This window comes from Lutra lutra, chromosome 2 (genome assembly GCF_902655055.1).
Source record: "Lutra lutra chromosome 2, mLutLut1.2, whole genome shotgun sequence".
In the NCBI taxonomy this organism is placed as follows: Eukaryota; Metazoa; Chordata; class Mammalia; order Carnivora; family Mustelidae; genus Lutra; species Lutra lutra.
In genome coordinates this window covers 65,385,044-65,409,505 of record NC_062279.1, presented here as the reverse complement: position 1 = coordinate 65,409,505, position 24,462 = coordinate 65,385,044, and the positions used below count along the sequence as shown (strand labels likewise).

General features: G+C 36.6%; 1 long non-coding RNA gene across 1 annotated transcript; it reads left to right on the top strand.

The window, feature by feature from the left end:
* The first annotated feature begins 1,328 nt into the window (after window positions 1–1,328).
* Window positions 1,329–23,288, top strand: LOC125090407 (uncharacterized). Its single transcript, XR_007124327.1, has 3 exons — window positions 1,329–1,341; window positions 19,968–19,973; window positions 23,127–23,288. It is a non-coding gene; the product is annotated as an uncharacterized LOC125090407 (long non-coding RNA).
* The last annotated feature ends 1,174 nt before the right edge of the window (window positions 23,289–24,462 follow it).

Below are 24,462 nucleotides of genomic sequence, written 5' to 3'. Positions count from 1 at the left end.
CCCTAAGTCTTATGTTTTGAAGACTTATCTTAGTAAACTGCCTCACATAAATGCAAAATTTTTTCAGGTTTGTAGAGTAGTTAGTATAAAGTTAATGAGTAAAAAAATCTGTTCAAAGGAATATTCTGTTTCTTCAAAATATGCAGTACATTTTATTGCTTAAACAATATATCTAGGTAATGTTTATTAGAAAATGAGTTTATAAAGAACTATTAATCAGTGTGTGTCGATTAAACTCACACTATATTGCATAATTACTCAAATACAAATAGTAGAGAATGCTGTAAGACATTTCTCTGCCAGGTAAATGTTCATCACAAATATGTATAAAATAAATTAATGATTTTTCCAAACTTTAATTGGTGGTTTAGCCTAGGAATGTTTACCTTTTGCAGAGTGGTAAAGTCAAAGGATACTGTCTTGCAATGTTTTTAATTCGTAACATTTATATAGGGAACAAATTATATTGAGATAGCCAAATATTGAAATAGAGAACAAATAATACTGAAATTGTCAAGTATGGGAATAGGAAATAAATTATATCAGAACAGTCAAAATATTAAGAAAATATTTGTGACAAATATTGTTTCCTTAAATATTAATAACAAACAAAATCTAGCAGTTGGTCTAATAACTGGTGTAATTTCAAAACAGTGATATGAAGAAAATTTCTAAGTATCTTCAATACATTTAAATATGACATTATGGGGACGCCTGGGAGGCTCAGTTGGTTGGACGACTGCCTTCGGCTCAGGTCATGATCCCGGAGTCCTGGGATCGAGTCCCGCATCGGACTCCCAGCTCCACGGGGAGTCTGCTTCTCCCTCTGACCTTCTTGCTCATGCTCTCTCTCACTGTCTCTCTCTCAAATAAATAAATAAATAAATCTTAAAAAAATAAATATGACATTATGAAAATATTTTATTTCTGTTGGGGACAAAACCATTGATATTACTAACAATAATGTCATTAATTGTCTACATCCTTATGGGAAGGAAATGCTAAAATTTGAGTTGTAGGTTAGTAAAGATAAAAATGTACTTTTTTTCTATCTAAATTTTCAACTCCCCTTGAACTCTGATGGATTTCTTTAGGAAGACTGGTCCCTATAGAAGAATGCCTGATTTAGCACTTCTCTTGAGTAAGGGTTGTTAATGCATTAAAATGGTGTTTTTTGAGACTGTCAGAATCACTTTTATTTTTCTTTTCCTCTTGGAGGATCAATGTTTGGATTTAAAAATATATACCCTTTTATAAATATTAACTGTCATCTTTAGCTGTGATAGATACTCACTTATCCCAGGGTGGCACATCCATAAATACATTCATGTTTCTTTCCTTGTTTCTTCTCATATTCTCAGTAGAAATTTTAGTCTCCTGTGTGTTCTCCAAATTAGTTAACAGAAAGCATTTGCTTAAATGTATTTCTCATTTGCGATGTTTAATCAAAAGGAGAATATTTTCCCCCAGCTTTCTCTAACTTGACGCAAGAAACAGCTTAAAGTTTTTTTCAATGAGACTCATTATGTGGTTGCTGATTAGTGCGATATACTTGTTTGGGGTGATTGATTCTCGCTTCTGGAGTACCAGCAAAGGGAGCTTTGCCAAATTTAGAAGTCGTTCCACCCTTATGCGGTCTGTAGTTTTGAACAGAAAAAATGAGACTCTGAGCATTTAAATTTGTTTGTTCTTGGCAAAATACATCTCAAAAGGCTTCCTGGAGATCCCATATCTTAAAAAATAATCTTGATAACTCCAGTGACTCGATTGTATTAGAGCTTTCAGAATTTCTTTTGCTCTCAATAAAGACTAATCCCTTGGCAAAATAAGTATGGGCTTACCATGAACCTGGGATGCGTACATGTTATGCTGAGATCTTCAGCAGTCTCACACAGGTTCTGTCATTAACCCAGGCTTTATTTGGATCATAAAGAACTGCCCTAAGATTAGAAGGCTAGTGCATCATCTTAATTCTACCTTTGTTAGTCCTCGGGCTTGTCACTTAATTACAAGGCTCTTGAGTTTCTATGATTGTGAAATTCACCTTATAAGATCTGATACTAACCTAATTTTCCTTAGCTCTTTAGAAAACAAGAAAAGAAAGGATTTTCAGCATGTACTTTGGGGAAAGATGGAAATTAATATTGAACAAATAGTCTATGACAAATCATTTTAAATCACTCCTGACTTGAACACCAATACTATATAAAATATGCTTAAATCAGATCTGATCCACTTAGGATTGTGTCCATTTAAAATGTTTAATATTTACCATCATTTTCATCCATTCAGCAAATATTTACAAATATTTACTAAACACCTACAATGTCATAGGCAGCATATCAGGTAAGTCAAACACAAAATGGATAAATTGTGGGCTCTTTCCTCAGTGAGCTCACAGTGCAGGAAGGAAGTAATGCTTAAACATTCTTTAAGAACTCCAGCTCTTTCTGTTTTAAGGTAACTCCTTCCATCTCTAGATGTTGTATCTTTCCATTTCCTTTCCTTCCCTTGGAATCAGATTGGAACTATAGAAGAAAATTAAAAACACCTTTAGTATTCTACATTATTTATTTCACAGACTAACATTAAAAAATTAAGGCTAAGAAACATTTGTCTTATTTTTATAGAATCTTAGTATTGATATGACTCACAAACTAAGAGAAGATTATTCTACTTATTAGAATCCTTTCATATGAAAAAGTACTTTCTCAGTTTCTTAACATTTTTTCACTTTAGTCACTAGTAACTTCTACATTCTGATGAAGGAGACCATTAAAAAAGAAAAAGAACTGAAATTTTAACAAATTCAGTTCTTATAAAACTTTTGACAATGAAGGCAAAAGCCTTGAGATGAATATTGTATTATCAAGAGTAGATATTACTAATGGAGTATTATGCCGCCATCAGAAAGGATGAATACCCAACTTTGGTATCAACATGGACAGGACTGGAGGAGATTATGCTGAGTGAAATAAGTCAAGCAAAGAGAGTCAATTATATGGTTTCACTTACTTGTGGAACATGGGGAATAACACAGAGGACATTGGGAGATGGGGAGGAGAAGTGAGTTGAGGGGAAATTGGAGGCGGGGGAAGACAAACCATGAGAGACTGTGGACTCTGAGAAACAAACTGAGGGTTTTGGAGGGGAGGGGGTTGGCAGTTGGGTGAGCCTGGTGGTGGGTATTAAGGAGGTCACGTATTGCATGGAGAACTGGCTGTGGTGCATAAACAATGAATTTTGGAACACTGGAAAAAAAAAAAGGTTGGGTATTACTGCTGCACTATCTAGTCATGCTTTGCTTTGAGTTATTTCTTATCAGGAGAGTTAATTAACAATTACAGTATCTAACTCAGCCTTAAAAAGAATCACTAGCCTATTCATCCAAGAAAGACCAACAAGCTCCTCCTTTCTGTTTATCAGTTCTTTTTTACACCACACAGTGCTATTCCTGCCTCTCCCACAAGCTAACTCTCAGTGAAAGAAATGGGTGAAAATGATTATGAAAATGTTTAGAATTGTTCCCAGATAAAGAGACCTCTCCCATCCCTACCACCACCACCACCAAAAAAAAAAAAAAAAAAAAAAAAAAAAAAGGTAGAAGAGAAAAGAGAAGTAGAAGACTGGGCCATGAGAGACAAATGATGGAAATGAAATTGGATCAATGGAAGTCACAGTAATGGTAGTAAAGGACCGAAAAAGAGAAACAACTATAACCAAAGTAAGAGTTTTCAAATGGCCTGGTGTTAGGTAGTAAAAGAGATGATGGGGTTTGAAAAAAATTATTCTGGGGGTCTATTGACTCTTGTAAACTTAAAGAAGCCTTGTAGGACTGGAAAAAAATAAGACGAGCAAAATTCAAGAGAAATGAGTTTTGACTCTCCTTTTTATGTAAAAGCGTTTGAGAAATCAATTTTTAAACTAGATAATTAACAGTCACCATGCTTTTAGAAAAAAATACAATTGGGAGGGTGAGAAAGTGGTAGGGAAAAAAGACCCATGTTTCAGCAGTTTTGGGGACTTCTAATTGGTTTGAGGGACAAGAGTCCAAATGAAGTTCATTTCCAACTTTATTATGAAAACAAGAGGAAATTAGTTTTCTTGGTTTCGAAGGGGTTGTGAAAGTACCGTGTGCTTTATTTTTTAAAAAAGATTTATATTTACTTATTTGACAGAGAGAGAAATCACAAGTAGGCAGAGAGGCAAGCAGAGAGAGAGGGGGAAGCAGGCTCTCTGCTGAGCACAGAGCCCTATGTGGGGCTAGAACCCAGGACCCTTGGATCATGACCTGAGCCAAAGGCAGAGGCTTAACCCACTGAGCCACACAGGTACTCCAAGTACTGTGTGCTTTAAAATCAACTTGGATTCAGTTAATATTGGACCACTTTACAAAAGTGATTATTTGACTACTTGTGTCAGGTCTTAATTATTAGGTTGAAGGAGTAGAAACTCCATTTTTCTAATCATCAGCTATAAAAATTTATATGTGACATATTTTTCATTGTCACAACCTACATTTGACAGTTGTATTCCTCTTTTTTCTACTCCTTAGTTACTTCTATTCCTTCCCATTATCTATAATAATAATAATAATAAAAATCTGCTACACAACACATGTACACACACATTTATGTCAAAGGGATTCTCAAGCCCACTGAGAAAGAGAATATGACAGAGAACACACTAAATTAGTCTTACATTCTTTAGAAAGTTTCCATGAGTTTCTCAGTGTCATTTCACTGCTTTACCGTGCAACCTTGTGAGTTCTGACCCTGTCTAAGGGCTCTTATTTTGAGAGCATATCAGTCTTCTATAATGTTTTGTTCTCATTTTATGTATTTTGTAAATAACATTAAATGGATTAAGTACATTGGAGTTTATTAGCTAGGAGCAGGAATTTCAATTTACCTCTTCTAGAAATAAATGCAACTGGGTGGGGTTTTCTATATGACTCAAAAACAGTTGCTGGCATTATAGTCTAGGATTTTATAGTGATGTGAAACCAATGTTGCAGGAGCCAGCTTTATCAGAGCATTGTATTCCAAGGATCTGCCCTTACCAGCAACTCACCTTGCCTTCTGCTATAGTCCCTTCTGTAGAGGACTGACATATGCAATAAATCAGGTCGGTGCCTTGTCAATCTCGAGGGTCTGGGAGGTGATTAGAACATTTGCTGCTTCAGGTGAGGTTGCCAAGAATATTTTGTGTTTACTTTTGATCATATGATATATATTAAGTTTTTTAAGGATTTGAACATTAAGACCAAAGGCTTATTTAAGGGGCTGGGTTTCTGGCAAGAACATAATTTCTAAGCCAATTCCCTCATTATCTGAATATAAGAAAGTTAGAAGTTTGTCATATTTGACTTGAACATTTTTACATAATCCCTGGAGTGGGTCTTTTCACTTAGTTAGACTCAACCTTAAAGCTCAAACAAGCATAAGCTGATGTAAATTTTAAACCTAATTTTACTTAGAGAATGTTCTTGTGTGCAGAGGATAAGAAACATGGGAAGTTTACCCATTAGCTGCCTGCTCAGTCTTCACAGGGAGAGGCTTTCATCTGACAAAAATAGTTGTCTGTTTCTTTTCAAAATCAATTTCCCTCAGTGTTTCTCCCATCCTCATATTTATAATTACATCTGGTTCATTAAGACATGGAAATTGATAGAGGATGTGCTGGTTTTCTCAGGGGGAAGGCAGCCCTGTGAGATGTAGAAACACTGCTCACTGTTCTGTTTGTTCCCACCTGTGCCTTGTGGTGAGGCTCTGAGAGTTAACACCTTTCTTGTCATATTCAATTTCTCCACTTATAAGTTGACCTCTATTCCTATAAGTCATGACTCCTGGGGTAAAAATAATCTATAGAGTTGTGATCTATGAAGAAAACTATCAATATGGTTTATATAGGGGATAGAGGGCAAACAGACATTTTTGAGCACGTCTATATATTTTGTTAATATCAAGCATGATTTTCCAGTAGTATATGAATACCCAGGACACCTCTTGCAATCCAAGAACTGTCAGAACACAGTTTGTTCAGCAATTTGCACAAATATTAGGTATATCATTTGCTGGTTGTTGGGGTGGATGGATGAATGGCCTATGTCAAAGTCACTACCACCCCTAACTCCTCCCACCTCCTTTAGCTCAGGAGGAAGTTTGATCTGGCCTGAGGACTTTACCCTCCAACCAACCCTGAGATAGATGATTGAGAGAGAGAGACACACAGAGAGAAAGGAGACAGAGAGATCTCCTTCCCCTCAATTCTGGGTAACCAAGAACCAGGTGTAACAAAATACACATCATTCATACTATTCTGAGCCCTTGCAGCTGTGAGGACAGATCTCAGTAATTTTCAACTCTTAAAAATTCACATCCTGGGGGAGGGCAGGCCTAAGGTAACATTACTTTTATTCCCACCTTAGCTGTCCTGTGACCCAGGCTGAACATCATCCAAGAAATGCTAGTTCATCACATTTATAACACAGCTGTGCTTAAAATGGGGCCAAAGCTTCAGACACCCTAGTCCTGGCCTCTCTCCATGGAGGTCTCTTCTCATGTTCTCACATCCTCACCTCCGGTACAGCCTCTACTCCCCTGAGCCATCCCCACAACAGCAGGACCACGTCTGCCCACATGGAAATTTCCAGTACCTTTTGTCCTGTGAAAGAGTATTGCATACAACATGGCTTTGTTGTTTTGTTAAGAGCTGTGGATATATACAGTGACATAGCTTTCTTGGATTGTACTGTATGTGAGGATGAACTCTTTCACAGACACATATCCAGGAAAGACTCTTTTTTATAGACAAGAAAGCAGGAGAATATTTGGACTATGCTTCAAAATGTATAGCAGAACCCTGGCTTTAAGTCAAGGAGAGTGGACTGAAGGGTGGTGGGGGAAGTGCGGTGTTGGAAGAAGTCTAAGTCTTCCTCAGCCTTTATAATATAGACCAGACTCAAATCCATATGGCCTTGTAGCAGCAATCTTTGTGGTTTTGCTCTCCAGCCATTTCTGATTTAACAGGGAGTGTTTCTTTTGTTGGGTGGGGCCTTCCTTTTCTGAATCTTGGGGTCTGCATTGCCTATCAAATAGTTGAAGACATGGAAATGTTTACATTTTGCTCAGTTTTCAAGAAAGAGTTGAAGTTACCCACAATCTGAAAAAGCTCATTTTATCTCACAAAACAGTCTTATTTTAGGAAGATCTGGGGATTTTTACAAAAAGATGACTGAAAGAAAATGATAAAATATTGGGGGCCCTAGATCCCTCCCTAGATCCAAAGTTTTCACCACAGAAACCAGTCCTTTATTAAATTAAACTTTTCAGTCGTATTCTCACTAGGCTCCTAGCTTTGCTTCTTATCTAACAAGTAACAGTGTAACAAGTCAAAACTCTTTGTCCTTCTCTGTTGTATCCTGATATTCAAATAGAGAAAGAGACTATGGGGACACTTCAGCAAAATTTATGGATATTCTGTATACACATAAAAAGAAAGGTAAAATGTCTCTATAAAAATCAAATGTCTGCTTTGCAGAACTTCCTAAAAAAAGCTTATTCAAAGAACAGTATATTCTCAGGTAGAATAATGAGTTCCAAGTTATGAAGATTGAAACCCTGATGGAGCCATGGTATCACATAACTTTCCATCATTGGCCTCACTCTGGCTGCAGGCCTTGGGAATGCTTCTTCATACAACCCCTGTTGGTCTCTTTCAAGGAATAGGAGAAAGGAAATCTGGAGTGGATAAAGAGGTCAGCCCAAAAAGCCAGGTGAAGAGAAGTGTCTGCAGTGGAATGGGGAATATGGAGAATTTAACTCTAATAGATATGGGATCATGAACCCCAAATAAAAAAATTTTTTAAGTTGGAAATACAATTGCAGTATAAGGGTTTTTATAGGAATCTTTCATAGAATCCAGGAATTAAGTCAGAGAGGATAGAGGAGTTTCACAAAGGAGTCAAGACAGGCTTCAAGTCTGTTTGCTTACTTAGTTCTTTAGTTCCCTTGGAAGTTTGCAAGCACAGACTAATGGCTTATGGGAACACAAAAGTTTTTTTCTACTTCTGTGCTCTTCTCTCCAGCCCTAACTCAACCTCTATGGAAAAAGAACAAGACCACACTTAGTAGTCATTTTAGTTATTACAAAAAGTGTGTTCACCAAGTTGCTTCAGGTCATTCTAAAGTTACCAAACCTGTCAGAAATGTACTGATGAAGAAACAAAATCATGTGACTTTAGGTAAACAATCAAGGAAAAAGGAAAGTATAGTTTAAAAAAATGTGGTTCTGTTATGAACATTGGGGTACATATGGCCCTCCTTTTTGCTACATCTGTATCTTTGGGGTAAATACCCACTAGTGCAATTGCCGGGTGATAGGGTAGCTCTATTTTTAATTTTTTGAGCAACCTCCATACTGTTTTCCAAAGTGGCTGCACAATAACCAAACTGTGGAAAGAGCCGACATGCCCTTCAACAGATGAATGGATAAATTGTGGTCTGTATATACAATGGAATACTACTCAGCCATCAGAAATGATTAATACCCAATATTTGCATCAACATGGATGGGATCGGAGGAGATTATGCCAAGTGAAATAAGTCAAGCAGAGAAAGTCAATTATCACATGTTTTCAGTTATTTGTGGAACATAAGGAATAGCATGGAGGACATTAGGAGAAGGAAGGTTAAAATGAATCGAGGGGGGGATTGGAGGGGGAGATGAACCATGAAAGACTGTGGACTCCAAGAAACAAACTGAGGGTTTAGGGCGGTGGGTGGAGGGAATGGGTTGGCTCGGTGATAAGTATTAAGGAAGGCATGTATCGCATGGAGCACTGATTGTTATACATAAAAAATGAATCTTGGAACACTACATCAAAAATTAATGACGTACGGTATGGTGACTAACATAACATAATAAAATAATATAATAATAATAATTTTAAAAATGGTTCAAAACCCAATTCAAGTCCTTTAGAGGCCCTCAGGGTTTAGCAAGACATTGCAGCCTACAAAATGCAAAAATCAAAATTCTATTTTGCTTCTCACCGAGCTGGCACTGTGGCTGTTCTAGAAGTTGAAATAATTGTTTGGTAGGAAGTCATTTTCTTTAGCACAAAATCGAACAACTGACACTTCAGGTCTGTTTATAAGGGATGGAACCACTCTAACACTAAATATTTATGTAATTTTGTTCATCAGGTCCTGGCCAGCTATTCTACTATTTGCTAAAGAACCACATTTTTTTAAACTAAAGACAGTAAGTTGGAATGTTTTACCTAGAACTGTAAAAACTTGAAAATGCCTGCTAGGTAAATACACTTCTTTTTCCCTTCACTAGGAAAAGAAAGGATGTGAGAGGGAGAGAGAATAGTGATGCTGGCCACACTAAGAAACCCAAGGAAGGAGCTCAGTTTCTCATCACACCTGTAAATATAACAATGCCTCCATCAGTGTACTTCCAAAAGGGACAAATGCAAAGCTGATAACTCTGAAGACCAAAGTCAGGAGGTTTGGACGAAAATTTACATTTTGGGTTAATGAATCATTGGGGTTCTACTTATTTACCACATGCACCACCAAATTTCTTACTACCCAAAAATAACCCTCAATAACATGTGAGAGTAGATATGTGAAAATACACAAATAATGTGAAATGGTCAACCTCTGACCTTGGAATGTTAAATAGATTCAGACCCACATTTGGGAGGTCTATAATGTACTCCTGTGTACAATATATGTATTTCCATCAGTGTTTTCATTCATCTGGTAAACTGTATTGAATATCTGTAACATTGATCAGATGAAAAACATGTGTAGAGGGTGGAAGCATCTACAGGATGGTAATCTTAAAAGCTAATGATGCTTTAGCGTCTTTAGCGTCTGCCTTTGGCTCGGGTCATGATCCCAGGGTCCTGCATTGGGTCCCAGGTTCCTGCATGGGAATCTCTCTGCTCAGCGGGAAGCCTGCTTCTCCCTCTCCCGCTCCCCCTATTTGTGTTCCCTCTCTCTGTCTCTCTCTGCCAAATAAATAAATAAATAAAATATTTTTAAAAATCTAATGATGAAGATAAAATGAGATTTTGCCTTAAAGATTACTAGTAGAGATTATATTAGTTTACTAGGGATGTCATAACAAAATATCATGGACTTGGTGCTTAAACAACAGAAATTAATTTTCTTACAGGTCTGGAGGCTGGAAGTCCAAGTTCAAAATGTCACAGGTTTTCTTTCTTTTGAGGCCTTTCTCTTTGTCTTACACATGGCTGCCTTCTTGCTGTGTCCTCACATGATCTCCATGACCTTTCTTCTGTTTAGGACCACATTTCTGGTGTTTTTATGTGTTTAAATTTGCTCTTCTTATAAAGACACCAATCAAATTGGATTAGAGACTAATGAATGGCTTCATTTTAACTTAATCACCACTTTAAGACTTTATCTCTAAGTATTGTTATATTCTGAAATCCTGGGGTTAGAACTTTATCATATGAATTTGGTGGGGTGGACAGAATTAAGTCCATAATAGATCCATGAACAGATAAACAGAAAACTGCAATAAAATATTATTGGTATAATAATAGAAGGTTAAATGGGAAAAAGATACCCAAAGGTATCAGAGATGGGACAAATTTTAAATAAATTCATGAAAGTTGTCCAAGCAAGGGATGGGTATTAGGATGGGTGTTAGGTGGAGTTAAGGAGAAGGAGAGACATTTAGGGGAAGTATTTCAAGCACAGGAGAATGCATAACTGTGGACATGAGATTATTTAACAGGATTTTACACAAGGTCAGTCTAAGGGGAAAAGGGAAAGGATAACAGAAAAGCCTGGAAAGAGAAGCAAGTGTCAGATCACAGCAAGACTTATACTCAGACAATAATGTCTGCGTCTATGACAGCACATTCTGGAATTAGTCAGACCTGGATCCAAACTCTCAATCTTCTACTTCTAAGTATTACCTTGTAAAGCCACTTCAAATTTTTGTCCTTGGATTTCTTTACATGTAACATAATGTCTCTATGGAGTAATCAATCAATCAATCAATCAATCAATTATCTCTGAGGCTGTATGAAGATTTCTTGTGCTTAGCCCAGTGTTTGACACATAGTAGCATTAAAGACCCATCAAATATCATTATTCTTCTGTTGCTTGAAGGTTTTGGACTTTTTCCTGGAGGATGTTTGGAGATAATCAATATTTTTAAGTAGGGAGTTAGTATAATCAGATCTTAAAAGTCATTCTGGTAACTGCAGGTCAAGGATCAATGAGATGGAAGGTGAAGGAGAGTTAAAGTACCAACTCTTGCAATATCCAAGTAAGTGACCAAAGAGCATAACCACAGGAAGCACAACTGGGGAAAAGAAGAGAAATACTTGAAAATATGTGACCAGCTCAGTAGAAACTGATTTGGGATAGCAAAGCAAGAGACATATAAGATATTTCCAGATTTCTGGCTCAAAGAAATGGTGATCCATCACTGAGAAAAGAATGAAACAGAAGAATCAGGTTTGAGGAAGAAGTTTATGAATTCAGTTTGGGGGCTGTTTACTCACCAGGGTCACCCGTGACCACCATCCTTTCACACTGAGCTTTTAGTTCTGGGGTATTTCCTTATAATCATTATTTTGAAAAAATCTCAATTCCTTTGCCATTCTTTCCATACATAATTTCACATAACAAAATACCAACCACAGTTAGAAAATACCCTCACAAAGAAAGAGGCTAAAAAAAAAAATCCACATCCATGGTGACAGGTCTCTTTTCACAATTATGACCACAGTCTCAAGTGAGCCAGCAGTACCGTCCAGATATCTTCTTTTATTTTTCTTGTCCATTCACCTCCCAAAACTACTTCAACCATTTTGTTTTCCTCCACCAGGTCTTCCAGAATCCTTATTCTCAATGGATAAACCTTGTTTATACCTAGAAATGAGCAATAATCAGAAGATTATATCCCAATATTCCCACCACAAAAACCAATCTATCTAAATCTGTCACCATATACACTACATTCCCTTTTATCAGGTGGACCAAGAGTCTCTGCCAGCTTTGAGACAAACCCCTCCACTTGTGTACTGGATTTCCATCCCCCTGAAATATGCAAAAACATTGCTCCTGCATTCAATCCTGCTCCCTCCATCATTTTTAATTTCTTCTGTTTTACTAGGTGATTTCCATCAGCATACAGATGTGATATAATCTCTCTCATCTTAAAAAACAAATCCTGACATGTTTTCTTTCTAGCTTCTACCCACTTCTCTCATAAACTATATAGCAAAACTTCTTGGAAGGAAAGTTTATATTCTATATCCTCCTTTCATGCCATTCTCTCCAACCTTCTTGAATCCTCCTCTCCAAGTCTCTTCATTCACTGCTCTTACCTTCAGTCCTCAGACCTCCCTCTTCAATTCTACACCCTCTTCCCTATGTGACTCTATTCAATCTCCTCTCTTTAATGATTTAATCTTTTCCTTCCAAGAAAGCACTATCTATAGCCTCATCTTTGAGTTTCAGACTTATGTATTCAATAGTTCTTTCAATATCTTTAATTTAAAGAATCAAAAAAAAATTCTGGATATCTTCCTACTCCACTTCTAGCTGTCCACTGTGCCCAACATTAGTAAGGGTACCAGATTACACCCAGATGCGTGGGCAATTTTTAATACATCTTTGCCTTTTCCCTTTCTCTTACACCTCATGTCCAAATCCACCAGCAAGTTCTATCCACTCTACCTTCAGGGTGTATTTTGAATTGAATCACTAGACATGAAGCTGATGATAGAATTATTAACAGTTGGGAGGCAGTATATGTGAGGTGTTTCAGCAATGGGGAAATTGCAAGGAGGCACCTGAATATTGAGGTAAGAAATTAAAAGGCAGTAATGATGATGTACTAGATGTATTTTTTCTGTTCTCTTCACCCTTGAGGGTATCTTAGTGATTAGATATGGAAAGAAATCACAAATTGCATTTATAATTGTGAAATTGTAATTCAGTGGTGAGTCCATGAATGTATTACCTTGCTTTTTCATACGGAGCCATTTCTCTAGTTTTTGTTTTATTATGTTTTAATTAAAAAAAACATTTTTTGTGAGTATAATATGCAAACAGCTAAATAGTAGAAAATGCACAGTGGTGTTTTGGAATTTGAAAAAAAGAGATGCTATATGAATGCTCAGGCCCCTGAAAGACAAAAAACATTTGGGAGCTAGGATATCTGTCTGTTCTATGCATCCAAGCACAGAAAAAGAACCCACAGTACAATCTAGCCACCAGCAACATTAGTTCCAGGCAACCCACATACCTACTGATATACATCTCCAGTGTTTTCAGATTAGTAGGATGGCCAAAGAAGAGAGGAGAAAAGATTTCCAGTTGAGAAATTATAGTGGGAAATTTTTTTAAGTACACGCTACTATAAACCACTCTTACTTTCTGAGGAAGGAAAAAAAAAATCAGCTATGTATCAGCACCTGGCATCTCTATAATCTCCCATGCTTTGATGAATCCATGGCACTAGTAGAAATACTCTTGTTGCTCTCTGATGATATTCTCTCTCTCTCTCTCTCTCTCTTTCCCACTCTCCCTCCTTACCCCTTCCTTTTCTCTTTTAATGTACCTATCTAATCATTATTTTTATTTATTTATTTATAAAGTGCACTTCATGGTAACCTACCACAAATTATTGGGGCAGTAATCTTATCAATACTGTTCAGAGTATGTTATTCTAATTTTAAAACTTTCTCTTCAAGAAAGTCCTCAAAAAGCTTGGTCGCCTGCTGATTTTTACACTGGCTTGTTAAAGGTCTCTGGGTGAGGAAAAGAAGGGGGAAATGGTAGGATTTTTTTAAATTTAATAAATTGACTTTAAAGAATTTATTTCAATCTGCCAAGCTTCTAAGAAAAATGGGGTAGCGTTTTATAGTAGGCAACAAATTATATTATTTCCCTGGTGTTGCTTGTGATAATCACATTACTCCCCAGCAGCTCTCCAGGTATTTCTGTAGCTGTGAGGTGTAATTCTACAGCATCTTATACACTGTATTGTAATTTATAGTAACATGAATTAATACCCATTTACAAGGAAATGTTAATGAGAAAAATATATGTGAAGTCTTCATGTAGTACTGTATTTTTTAGTTTAGAGGAGGGGGAAAAAAGCCTTGCATAGAGTAGCATATTCCCCAGTTATTCACAGTGAAACTACTGAATTGTCATTTTATAGACAAATAATCTGAGGTTGACAAAGGCTAAGGACACAACAACAAGTGATGAAATATGGCAACTTGGCAGAATTCAATTGACCGCATCACTTAAATAGCTTACATGGAACAAAGCAGATGAGATAAAATGTTTCCAGACATATTTATTCACAGTGATATTTGCTACATTATAAGGATGCTTTTGATGTTTCTGGCACTGCATTCAGTAGACAAAGGTCTACACAGCTCCTCCCTAGAAATGCATACTCCACCAGCTGACATCATGCTTGTGACTTGATGTAGTCAATGGAACATGAGCAAAAGTGACATTGTGCCTTTTCTTTTCCTTTTGCCATGAGCTCAGTAATGCAAGATTGAGGCTGTTCAATCAACCATGGTCACAGGATAAATAAGAGATGAAGCAGAGGTTTTCCAGATGGGCCAACCACCAGTGAATATGTAACAAGAACAAGCTATAAACGTTTGTTTTAAAGGAAAGATGATTTGAAGTCAATCATTCCTGCAACATAACTTAGCACAAGGTAAATAATACTATTCCAAAAAGGTGAAAATTTCCTCCCTCTTAAAGAAAGAGACAATGTAGGTCACAATCATGTTATTCTGCTTGTAAGACACAAGGACATAGATCTTTGCAAAACTTAGCTGTCAAGGAAATCTTCTTAATATTCCCAAGATTGCAAAAATTTTCTTTTGGCAATGTACAATTTTTAAATCTTCATTTCAACCAAAATATAAAAAGAGTACAATTAATTGATAGTTGTGATGTTATCTACGGTAGGATATTGATTGGATGTAACTAAGAATTTGAAATTAGATTTTTATGTTAACAATGGAATTCACAACGAGATTTCGTTTATTTGCATGAACAAAGAGCTGAACACTGGAACAATTTAATTCTCCTTTTAGACAACAAAGATAGTGATTAAAAACTAAGGAAAGGCAAAATAAAATCATGACTATTTTCAAAAGGGAAAAAGCTCCTTGTTATTCTGGATGCATAATGTTGTGTGTATATTTTAGGATAAATTTGTACTTTAAAGTTTTATATCTTAAAGAAATTCCACATGCTTTTCTACTTAATAAAGGAAACATAACTAATTTTTGAATTGAAAGAGTTACAAAAAATAGTTATTCCATTGTACTCCAAAAGGAATGTCTTTTCAGACAAGTTATCCAAACTTAACCAATGTTATTGCCTTACCCTATTTAGCAGCCTGGAAGCAAATTGGCCAATCAGTTTCTAGTAAAATAGTAGTCTAATATTTGATGCTATGTCAACATGTATATGCCCTGATTTTTAAACTCATTTTCAGACTGAAGGGAAATATACTGCTGTGGTCAAGAGACCAGCGTAGAGCATAATATGCCTCTGCAGCAATCAAAACTGGGGCTTGCTGGTGGGTTATCCCTCAGATTTCTTTCCCCACCCCCTCAGCTCTCTCTTATTATTATTATTATTATTATTATTATTAAGCTCATTCTATTTTTCAAGGAAATCAAACATTGATCACATTTTTCAGTGAGAACATAAGCTACAGAGTTGCAGTCTTTCATAGAAAGCAAATTTAAATATGAGTTATTTCCTGCTCCCTTTCCCCAAATCCAGTGCTACAATAATCCCTGCAACCTGGACACTCTGGCTTTGCCCAGACATCCCTAGACAAGAGGAACTTAGTGTCTCTCATTTCTACAGAGCTGTAGCTATTAGAACATATTTCCTCATACATAACTATCATCTGGCTTTCTCTTGTTTTACTCCTTGACCCTTTTATTCCTAGAGTCATCTAGAATAAATTTGATCCCTCTTCCACATGAAAGAGCTGAAACACTTAACATTCTCCAACATGCCTTCACATTTCTCAGGGAGGGAACTCCCTGCCCCCAAACAAATCTTCCATTTTCTAAACAAATAAGTCTTTATCTCTCTACTACTTCTTATTTGGCAGGGTTTCTAATCCACTTGCCATTTGACACTCCTCTTAGAATATACTAAAGTTTGACACTATTTTCCTTAAAATAGTAGTCTAAAAATAGCCTAATATGAGTCTACCAGCTCATAGCACTGAGCCCAATTACCTGAAAAAATGTAGAGAAAAGCAAGAGCTTCAGCCTCTGACTTTAGATATTTTACCAGTGGATTATATGAGCAATCACACAACCTTATTAATCAGTTAGTGCTATTTGTTAAGGAAATTCTTTAACTCTAGTTCATTTTTGTGGTTCCTGAAGTTTCTCTGTTCTTAGATAGAGCTATCAGAATATTTGGGACCTGAATTTCAAATCTTAATTTAATAAGATTATATTTTAACTTGCTAACATGGTTGAAGAAGTCAAAAGAGAATGAATAGGTACAGATAATTTTTACCAACTAAAGTTCATTTGAACATAAGCTTTAAATATTATGTTCTTTAATGGGATCCACCTATCCCTGTAGAATCGTGGAAGGGAAAGCACTGAGAACTATTACCACAACAGGGTTATTCCATCCTTGTTCAAATCCCTTGTACCCAGGATGAACAAAGCTCTCCACAGAGCTTTTGTCTGCTCACTTCCCTTCTCTGAAAAAGATACTGCAAATGACTTCTAAGTCATCATCTCAAGCCTCTGGTTAAGACAAGAAACTCTAGCAACAATGGCACAATCATCAGCCCCTATTCCACAAAGAGAAAGATGAGATTCCTTTCTGAAAATAATGGTAAGGATGTCTACTTACTTCTTAGAGAAATATGAGATATTGACTGTGTGGTATTATAAACATGGCAGCCTCCTCAATCTGAGCTGAATTACTTGATTTATTAGGAACAAAACAGCTATGTGGGTTGGACTCTACTGGCCTTATTAAAGATTCTGTTTCACTAATTGCCTGCCTGGTGGGCAAGGGAACAAAAGGAGGAGGGAAGAAACAAAGAGAAGCAAGTGTCTGTAAGAGGGATCATCACTGGTTAGCCTATGGTTAAGGGAAATGACATATACTTCGGTAGCTTGCATAAAGCTACTAGGCTTCTGCAGGGAAATAAGAATTTAGAATACCATGTTACCCTAGATGAAATTCTAAAGAAAAATCTTCTTGTGCTAGAACTTGAGACTGTCAGAATGGTGGCTTGTTCCATCCTGTCTGCACAGATATTTGCACACAAACACTGAGAAGAAATGAGACTTTCCTTTCTCACTTATAGGAAACTAGTTTTTATGAGTTAAAAAGAACCTTGGCTCAGAGCCAAAGGGAAGCAGGAAGATCATGGGGGGATGAGGAGGTATGTAAGAGCAAGTTCAGACTTTCTCCAGGGACTGGGACTATGGACAAATTATGCCAAAGGCAGCCTAGAATGGTTAGGAGAATAGATTTTGGAGCCAGAAACTGGGTCTGACTTCCTGTTCTGCCATTTTCTGTATGTTTTAAGCAATTAATTTCCCTGAGCCTTGGTTTCCTTAGACAAAGATTTTAACAATGTCTAAATCACAGAACTTTTCTGAGATACATATGAGAGAATATATGAAAGTGGTTTGTATAGTATCTGCATATAATAAGCTTTCAATAAATGAAATCTGAAAAAGAAAAAAAGCCTCCATAATTGTCTTAGGAACAATTCCACATAAATCCATTCTAGAATATCTTCCAGGCTCAGAATTCTATCAGTCTCCAGCTGTACAGTTAATTATTATCCCTGAATGTTAGAAGTAAGGGGACCTTAGAGATCATCTATTTAAACCTTTTTGTATTACAAACAGGAAAGTCAAGGTCCAGACCAAAAATTTAAGTGCTTGGCTCAAAGTCCCTAGCAGGAGAGGGTGAATATAAAATTTTAAATAATTAGAATTATAGTTTTAAAAATATGTCCACTTACCACATACTATAGCTTTTATCTATAGAGCTCGACAAACATCAGTCAATTAAGGTGTAAATCACCAGTGCACTGTAAATAAATATTAATTATCATTACTTATTTAATAGGTATTAAGCACCCACAAGTACCAATAAAAACATACAAAATTACCTTTGCTTCACTGAAGTATAGATCTTTTTGGTTAACTTTGCCTTTTTCCTCTACCCCCAGCACTTATCTCTATAAATGCTATAAATGAGCCTCGGTATCATCATGGTTGATAGCTTTGTTAGTATTGATCATCTATCCTGCACATTTCACTGCCCAATGGGACTGCAGATGTGAGGAAAGACTCTGTGGCCTCACATTTAGATGTGGATTTGCACCGCTCACCTGTAATTATGGGGCCTGGTTGTAGCTATGTAAATGGAGACAGTTAAGTAACGTTTGCTCATACATCATCCTCTTTAGGATTTCCATATCCATTTAGGAAATTGGGCTCTTTGTGGTGCACCAGGTCCATTGTGCTACTACAGTATTTAAAAATAACCTGAGGGGTTATTACTCAGGTGATGGTGGCCAGCTGTTCGTGCTCTCTATTGATAGGAGAATTTCTTTAATAAGCCATTTGAAGGTGGCAAAAAAGGACTTAGACAAAAACAGGCAAATCTCTTGACCGTGGAGGGCTAGCAGAAGTTGTAGAACTTCATTTCCAGAACTATAAATGCAGATACATTTTTATCTTTCTGTGCTGCTGTACTTCCTAAGCAGCCTGTCGAGAAGCAGAGGGTGGACTTTGTTCCCTAGAGGGTTCCTTGAGCACAATGATCACATGACACATTATACTATCCTAGGAGATCCTGCATAAATCAAACTATGTTTTGAAAAGAATTTCCTTCCCCCTGCTCGCATGGAAGACAAATATGTCAACCACATCCTCCCTGGATATGCTTCTTCCTTTTCTGAAGAAAAAGATCAAGAGGAGAGATGGTACTTTTCCACAAAAGAAAAGGGCCTCTCTATAGACTAAACAGAGTAGAAAAGAAGGTTACTTGGTATGTGAGGTCTCTCACGCAGGAGAGAGAAAGTGAAGACCTTGGGGCTGATATTGCTACTGAGGAACCCAGCTGAAACCCAGGGCTGGTGACCCTGCCTCATGCAACCCCGCTGTCTGGGGTGTTGCAGAAAAAAATCACAACAGAAATGAAGATTGGGTTTGATTCAAGGATTATAGTGGGTTAGAAATAAGCCTGTGTTTATGTTGCCTCCAAAAAGCTTAATAGCTGTAGAGCTTGAACTTTTGTGTTTGTTTAAAAAATGCCAGGGAACAACATTTTTTCATTTTCCTTCTGCAGTGACTGTTGGTTGCTTCAAATCCCTTCATGAATGTATTATGGAAAACTGGGACAGAGCTTTCCCCTTGTTAGCCAACTGCATGCCTGCTGAGGTTTTATGTTAGAAAATACAATTTTCTTTAAAGGAAATGTACAGTAGAAACCTGAGCCATCAAGCCCGAGATCATGTAGCTTAGAAATGCATGTTTGTGCCTATTTTTTTTTTTTTTTTGGTCAAACTCTTCTACCTTCCCAATGATTTAATGCACATTGTAAGAAAAAGTGTATCAGTTTTACAGGTATAATTTTTTAAAAGATTTTTTATTTATTTATTTGACAGAGATCACAAGTAGGCAGAAAGGCAGGCAGAGAGAGAGGGGGAAGCAGGCTCCCTGCTGAGCAGAGATCCTGATGCAGGATGCAGGGCTAGATCCCAGGACCCTGAGATCATGACCTGAGCCGAAAGCTGAGGTTTAATCCACTGAGCCACCCAGGGTCCCCAACAGGTATAATATTTTATAGCATTTTACCTTTCTGTGGACCTGAAATGAATCCATTTCACAAAAAATCTTTTATTAGGTCAATGTGAATTTTTATTTTTTGTACTCTTGTTTATGAATTGATGCCCAGAATATAGTGTTTGAAACAGAGTATATTGAAATGAGCATTTTATATACCTGCATCTGTTAACAACAACAACAACAACAACAAAATCTCTTATTTCATGAAGTGTGTTGAAAATACCCTCTAAGACTTCCAGTTTCATAGACTTTATAGAAGCTCTTAGTTTGACAACCAGTTTTTGGTTTTAGTACCAAAGTAGTATGTATTAATAAAGAAGCTCTCATGAAACAATGCATCAATAAGGGAATGTACATTGTTTATCCTTCACCCATTCAAACTCTTATTGAGAGAGGCATTGTTGCATTGTGGGAAATACATGAAGTTTGGAGTTGGACTGAGTTTCAAATCATATTGTGGTACTCCATCTTGAATTCCTAATCTATAAAATGTATCTACCTCATAAGGCTGTGGTATTAAATTTAACTGGTACAGAGTTCCAAGCTCATTACTGGCACCTAATTGGCCTTAGTCAATAGTAGTCATTGTTAGTATTTTCCTCAAATCTTGACTCTAAGGATCTAATCTGAAATGTATGCACATTCTGCATGAAGTCAGTCTTGCAGTGTGATGAAGATGACCCATTAACACTTTCAAGTATTCTTGATCATGAAAACGTTTTCAGTGATGGTTGTCAAGAAAAAAAAGTTCAGATATTTAAAAACTGTTTTTTTTCTATATTGATTCCACCAACTGAAACATGCAAGCTTTTGTATTATAAGTCACATGTTTTCTGGTCAAGTATTTCAGGGAAGCAGGATTGTAACAGATAATCCTATTTCTCTATTTTGTGATGTTGTCATTTTTCTGATCTTTGGACAAGTTTATAGTAATAACCACAAATAATGTTCAGGAATTTTCATTTCTCCAGGAAGGAAGTGAACTTGCCATTGCCCTGTATTCTACAACCCATATGGTTAAAGAAAATCCTCCCTAGACAGGCTATTTTATCAATACAAACATATGTGGACATTATCACAGTTGTCCCCACTTTATAGGATGATTGAGATTTAACAGAAATATTAGTTGTGCAGAAGGTTTCACCCTTTGGGGCAAGAGGTTGCTGACATTGAGAAATTTTTCTTAATGTTTTAACCTTAATGTTGTATACATTACACATGACCTTTGCCATTTTTTCATACTTACCTTCAGGAAAATAGATGGATTGGAAATTAGAAGAGAATACAATATGATTTTTTAAAACAGTGCTTTCCATATTCTGGGCTTTCTAAGACTTGTCCTAGAAATCATGATCTTTCTGCTAGAATTGTAAGCTCTATGAAGGCAGATATCTTTGTCTAATTTATTTGCTATAGCGGTAGTTCCTGCCACAAAACAGGATCTCAAAAATTGCTCATTGAATGGGTGAGTAATTATTTAGATCAGAATGCAATTATATATTGTGTGCACATTATCAATAGTCTATTGATAGGATAGGAGGGCAACAACATTACTTTGTTTATCTCTCTGTTTTTGGATATTTTCCTGCTATTACACATGAAGATTAACTGAAAGAGAGATCTAGATCCTTTTGGTGTGATCCCACTGCCCTCCTTCAGTTTATTTTTTAAAATTACATACTCTAAGTCTGATAAAACAGAACAAAATGTTGGAAAGCAAATTTAAGGATCCCAAAGCCCCAGCTACCAATGGAATTGAAAAGGTTTATTTTTTTCTATGCATCATCCTCTGTTTAAATCCCACAAATTAATTTTAATATTTGCTGAATACCCCATATACACCAAGCATTGTGCTGGGCAGAAATTCGTCCCTATAATCTTAGGCAAAAAATCTTCTAAACATTTAACAATCAGAAATTCTCAGTTCTCCTTGGTGTTATTTCAGTATTTGGTATTTCTTTATGTGTTTATATGTGTGTTCAGAAAATGTATGTATATGTAAAATATATATGTGTGTTTTCCTCTAATTCTATTGTCTGAGAACTAAAAATGGCTGATTTTCACGTTTCTTTTAATAAAGTTTCAATAAAGCTCCAAGTTTGGAGTGCCTTAGATATTGCAGTTTAGTTGTGTAGTGAAAAACGTGCTTCCAACAGTCCAGAAGAAGCTGTTTCAGCAGCATTTTGGAGTCTTCATTTTTAGAGTCTTTTTTTCTGTTGGTGTGCAGGACATTTGTATTCTTCTCACAACCTCATGTAATTCCTAGTCCTCCTCTTCTGTACCACCAAGCTGAGAAATGTTGGCAGTCCAGAATCGTTAGGGCAAGCTACACAGCTGCTATCATATCCCTTGCCTCTATAATTTCCCCTGATTGATATATTTGTGCTCAGAATGGATAATCCATCATTTAAAAAGGTTAATATAAAATGCTCAGAATGGCAGTTTTCTTTGTTTTTTATTTAATTCTATCTTATCCCACTCTCCTTTATTTTGTTCTGTTCTTCAAGATTGAGCTTACTTATCCCTCTCTAAAGAGCACAGTTGGAAATATTTGCCTGTTGCCCATCAAACACAATATGGTTGTAGTAGAAACAAAGGACATTCAGAATCAAGGATGACTGGGAGAGACAAGAAGACAAATCTCTAATGAATGAAGACCAAGAACAACAAAACAGAATGAGACCTTTTTCTGGTTGACTGGGATTTAAAGTCAAGAACTTAGAATACCTTCTACCGTCTTTCTCATCCTCCATTGTGAAAATCTATCTCCATTTCTCACATATCTGTTAAAAACTTTGGCAAACTCTCTTGTATTAGGAACTCTGGAATGTGCTGGAGACAAAGAAAAATAATAGAATATGTTTCTACCTTTGAGGAAGGCAAATTAGTGGCAGAAATACATACATAAATAGATAATCATAATACAATTATATAAATGCAATGGTATTGTAATTAAATACAAGAACATTGCACCAAAAGTAATGAACTCTGCTTCCCAAAGTCAGGAAAATCACCAGAAAAGAGGTGTTATTGAACTTGGATTTAAAAAGGAGGGCTATAAATACCTAGCAGTACAATTTATGGGTCATAGGGTAGCTCTATCTTTAATGTCTTGAGGAACCTCCATACTGTTTTCCAGAGTGCCTGTAGCAGCTTGCATTCCCACCAACAGTGTAAGAGGGTTCCCCTTTCTCTACATCCTCGCCAATGCCTGTAGTTTCATGTCTCGTTAATTTTTGCCATCCTAACTGGTATTAGGTGGTATCTCATTGTGGTTTTGATTTGTATTTCCCTAATGGCTAGTGATGTTGAACATTTTTTCATGTGTCTGTTAGCCATTCATATGTCTTCTTTGGAGAAGTGTCTGTTCATGTCTTCTGCCTATTTATTGAGTGGATTATTTGTTTTTTGGGGAGTTGAGTTTGAGAATATCTTTATAGATCTTGGATACTAGCCCTTTATCCATAATGTTATTTGTAAATATCTTCTTTCATTCCCAAACGTACAAATATAATGAAAAGAAGGGGCACATGCACCCTAATGTTCATAGCAACAATGTCCACAATAGTCAAACTTTGGCTATTCATCAGAGGAATGGGTAAAGAAGATGTGGTTCATATATACAATGGAATATTACTCAACCATTAGAAAGGATGAATACCCACCATTTGCATCAACATGGGTGGAACTGGAGGAGATTATGCTAAGTGAAATAAGTCAAGCAGAGAAAGACAATTATCATATGGTTTCACTCATATATAGAATATAAGGAATAGTGTGAGGACCACAGGGGAAATTAGGGAAAACTGAATGGGAAGAAATCAGAGAGGGAGGGAGGCAAACCATGAGAGACTCTGGACTCTGGACCAAACTGAAGGTTACAGAGGAGAGGGCGTAAGGGATGGAATAACAGGGTGATGGGTATTAAGGAGGGCATGTGTGGTGATGAGCACTGGGTGTTACAGGCACCTAATGTATTGTTGAACAACTACATCAAAAACTAATGATGTACTATATGTTGGGTAATTGAATACAATAAAAAAAAAATAAATAAATAAAAATAAAAAGAAGGGAGAATGACATTGCAAGTAGAAACTGTTGTCTCAGACTGCTAAGATGAGAACAGCTAGAGCATGAGTTGTGGGGGACAGGGAGAGGAGAAATGCTGAGAAGATGGAGTGAAGAGGCATTGTACTGCAAAGGCATTTTGACTTAACTGTAAAATAAAGGGTTTTGGAGGAGGCATCAATTTTGCATTTTCTAGAAACAGCTCTAAAAGTGGAAGGAGAAAAAGATATGGGAGGAATGAGGAACTGCCAGGAAGCAGCTGTTAGAGGAGTGATTCTTTACCTTCTTTCCAACATTGACATTCATTCAATGAAGAGTTTTCATGTTTTATCAATCTCTGTTATTTGAGTCTTATTGCAGAAAGTAGGACTGTCGGGAGGAGTCAATATGGCGGAGAAGTAACAGCTGAGACTACTTCAGGCAGTGGGAGATCAGCTAGATAGCTTATCTAAAGATTGCAAACACCTACAAATCCAACGGAAGAT